This window comes from Tamandua tetradactyla, chromosome 22 (genome assembly GCF_023851605.1).
Source record: "Tamandua tetradactyla isolate mTamTet1 chromosome 22, mTamTet1.pri, whole genome shotgun sequence".
NCBI classification, from domain to species: Eukaryota; Metazoa; Chordata; class Mammalia; order Pilosa; family Myrmecophagidae; genus Tamandua; species Tamandua tetradactyla.
In genome coordinates this window covers 6674694-6678922 of record NC_135348.1, presented here as the reverse complement: position 1 = coordinate 6678922, position 4229 = coordinate 6674694, and the positions used below count along the sequence as shown (strand labels likewise).

Here is a 4229-nt window from a genome sequence, read left to right as displayed (position 1 = left end):
CTCAAAGATAATTGCCCAGATGCCATACCAGTGAGGTCACACTAAACGGGGTTGTGGTTCCTGAACCAAATATTTGAGCTAATTAACAGTTAAAGGTGTAGGGACCCATTTTTAATGTGCGATAGAGAACAACCAATAAATATTTCATTTAACCAAGAGGTTTAACCATTTAGGGAGGTCGGATGAAACTACATGTGAAATTGTACTAACTAGGAAGAAAGAAAAATTGTCCTTCATCCTGGTAGGCGTGTGCTTTCTCCATTGCTTAAATTTTGTCTGACATTTCTCCAAAGGTGTAAATAATTCTGTTAACTTTTAAAGGAATTCGTGCAGCATGAAAGAATAAGCAGTGAAATATTTTAATACCTTTAGATTTTATTTTACATTTTTAAGCTAAGCCTTTGGATTCCAAGGTTTGTGGATACAATTGAAATGCTGAGTCCTAGACATTGAAATTTTCTGGAAAATAGGCTTATTGAAAGCAGCAATTCAATGGGAAAAGGCAGGGCTAGAGAAAACATAACAAAACATAACAGTTCTTTCTCACACTCTTGAAAGTAAATACTATGCTTGCTTGGTGTTTTGAATTGCAAAATGCCATAATTACTCTGCAGGTGGTGCTATCAAATTGAAAATGGAATTTTAGAGTTAGTCTCATAGTCTTTGTCTATTGGGAAAACTATTAACACTTTAAATCAAAACTAAGAGAACTGCATGGGAATTATATGATTTGCTTAAAAAAAGATCAAGGCTGCAAGTTTTTTGTTGTGTTCCATCCTTGTACTGATTTTTGGAATGGCCAATTAGAATCAGCAATAGTTAGCGTGAAAAAAAAGTGTGAAATTTCAAGAACCTGCAGATAAACATGGGAAGATAAAATTCTAGTAAGGTCAGATGTGGTACATGGAGTACACTGGCGCGTAAAAGAGGACAACTTCAGCATCATAGAATCAGGGCAGTGAAAGAACAGGTTCCAATTAGGAATGGGAATCCTTTTCTTCAAACTGCAACTGGCTCAAAGCTTTATCTGTCTTTGTGAGAAGGGTTAAGCTAGGGCTTCTGTACTGGAATTGTGGAGGATTTTTGTAATTTGTTTATATAAATCAATTAGAAGTGATTTTTTCTTATGGTGTCGATTTAGTTGCTTCCAGTCACACCTGAATTGTTTTGAAGGAGCTCCAGCGTGGTGACTATAACTTTTGACCAAGGCCCCATCTCCTCTTCTTTGAAATAACAGATCCCACCTGCATAACTGAGTGAGTCAATAGCATGTTCCATTCTCTTGGCCAAAACAATTGATTCAGGGATATACCCAGTTGAAATTTTTGTATTCTGGCTGGAAGCGGTGGGGACTTATCCATTTCCTCTCTTTTGGGGGATTGTAAACCTTTGCTTGCAGATCTGCCTATAGCACTGGCACACTTCACAAGGAGAAAGCCTGAGAGAATGAAGCTGATGCCCAGGGGGCTGACATGATTGAAAAAGCCCTGCTGCCTTTGAAGTTCCTAGTTCTAATCCCTTAGGTCCTCAGGGTTACCCTGGTTTTCTGCAACACTTCTCAGTCTGTGTTTACTACAGGAGCTTTGCAATAGATCACCCTCTTCCTTTACATTTTTTTTCAATTTTATTCCAGAATATTTATTAAGGGAACATGATGGTCCTGGGCTACCAGTCTGGACCTTGTGGCCATAGTGAAGACCTGTGTCAACAAAGCTTGCATCCCTCTCCAGACAGCAGGCTCAGCCACCTCCAGGGCATCCCCACTTCATCCTCCTGGCTGGTGAAGAAGCAGAGGGCCAAAGGAGAGGAGGGCATGGTCCCACCCCAAGACTGTAGCAGCAACTTGGCCACAGTCATTTCTCTAGCCAGCATCAGAGGGGAGAGGAAATAGCAACTACCAGGGTTGTGGGGTATAGGGCCCCAACACACCCTCTTACAGTCGTACACAAAGAAAATTAATAAGTGAACACAACTCCTCAGCACTGACCCCTCTCAATCACATGGGAGAAGCTGAGCAGAAAGCAAAGCAAGGTGGAATTTGTTGGTTCTGTCTCTGAGGCCCAGGCTCCTCTCTCTAGGAGCAGCTGAGAGCACAGATTATGCAGGTGCTTCCAAGGTGTGGTGAGAGGAGCCACCCAGATTACCTCTCCCAAAGACCAGAGTGTCTGAAATTTCCTCATTAGAAGGACCCCCATCCAAATGCAATAACCCTAGAAGGGGCAGCACCTTTCAAAAGCACTGGGGCATCTTGGCAGTTGAGAACGTGAGAGCCCCAGCAAGAGAAGGGCCTCAAAAAGGAATGCTGGTGCATGTATTTTACTTGGTTCAGTTTTGTTCTTGACCAGCCTGGACCATGCCTAGGTCCAGGAAGGAGCTGGCCAGAGGCAAAAGTGGGGAGAGGGTGGGTAGGGGAGGAGATCCCTGGTAGCCCAAATCAGCTGGTCTAAGTTCCCTAGTGCACAGTGCAGGGGTAGGTAGGTCCAGGCCCCTTTGGCTTTGCAAGGGGCAAATAAGAGCCCTCTCGGGTTTCAGACACATGTGGTGTGGTTCATTCCTGGAAGGCAGGTAAGGGGATGGGGTGGGGGGCAGCGTTCCTTTTGCTCTTGGTGGCCACGTCAAAGGCCCTTTCCAGGGCTACAGGTGGATGGCTGTGACCCCTGTGGGGATGCTGTTCTGGCTGGGTCCTTGGCTGCTGGAGCTCCCGTGGTCTTTGGGCAGTGGGCTGGGGCTGGTCTGGGCAGCTTCTCTGAGGCTCTCTCTGACAGCAGCTTTGATCTTTTCCTAACAAGCCTGCAGGTACTCCACTTCAGTGCCCATGGTCCCTGCCATTAGTTCCGTGAGCTCATCACCAGGTATGGGGCAGGCACCCTGGCCATGCACTGCAGCCCAGTGCTGCCCATTGCGATCATAGGTGGTGGGTACATAACAAAAGTATAATCTGTAGTGCCGAAGGCCAAGAAGGTCTGGACATGCTTTTTGACTAAGGCCTGCTGGTCACAGGGCAGACAGAGTCAGTGCAGAATCAGGGCCAGGAAACCACAGGCAATCACAGCAGCCAGGTCCCATTTAAGTTTTCCCAGGACCAGCACCTCCCAAACCTGCAGTGGCAAAGAGAGATGGAGTGGCAGGTGTAGATGCACAGTTTTTTGATGGTCAGGGGCGTGGTCTCACGCAGCTTGGAAACCATTATCATGCACACCGCACCCAGGAACTGCAAGTACACCTTACAGGTAGTGAGGCAGGGAAGGTAGTCCATGGAGTGGGGGTGGGGGAGACTTCCTCCTCACAGAGCTGCTGCTCACATGCCTGAATCCCAGGAGACAGCCCACAGCAAAAGTGTGACGGTAGGAGCTCAGAGAGGAAGTGGCACATAAGGAGCTCCCTTTTCCTTTTAATGGTTTTATCTTGGGCTCTGTCAATTGCAAAGTACCTGTGTCTTATTTCACTAAGGAACTAGAACCCATTCAAAGGGAACCCCTTAACTTGCTGTCACATGTCTGCATATGAAGTCACCTTTCTTACTTGTCTCTCTCTTTTTTGTTCTGGCATGGACAGGAACCTGGAACTGAACCCGGGTCTCTGGCATGGTAGATGAGAACTCTGCCTGCTGAGCCACGGTTGCCCACCCCTTACTTGTCTCTTGACACAGAGATGAGGTGTCCTTTCTCCCATGTGATGTCCTCTATCTTGTCTCAAGACCTTCCTATGCTTTTCCTTCTGCCTCAAGTGCCTGTCCTTTGTTTACCTCCCTTTTATGTTTCACACCTTGGCCTAATGTTAGCTCCTCAGAGATCTGAACCACTGTACCTAAGTGCTTCTCCCCATATTTTCCAAGTACTACACTTGATTTGTGTCTTTCTTAGCACTTATCTGTAATGTGATTATGTATTCATTTGTTAGCCAGCATTTATCAGTCTTCCTTATCACAGTTTAAAGTCCACGAGGGCACTGGCCATGCATTTATTTACCATTTATTCTAGCACCTACCTCATTGTTGAGTAAATTGATGAATAGAAAAGTCTATTTGGGTCTTACTAAAGATAAATATCTAATTAGGGTGAACCCCTAATACAATTATAATCATGATTCGTTTCCTTAAATGGGCAAATCAGAGAATAAAAATGCTATTGAGACAGATATATTTAGTTGCCTACGAAATTCCCACTGTCTCCCATCTCCTTTGCAAGCAGAACCCCTACATCTTTCCAGATACCAGGCAGCCATTTGCT

At 45.4% G+C, this 4229-nt stretch overlaps 1 pseudogene; it reads right to left on the bottom strand.

Annotated features, from left to right (window-relative positions):
* Window positions 1–2634: 2634 nt before the first annotated feature.
* LOC143666025 (G1/S-specific cyclin-D3 pseudogene) lies at window positions 2635–3256 on the bottom strand (annotated as a pseudogene).
* Between the last annotated feature and the right edge of the window lie 973 nt (window positions 3257–4229).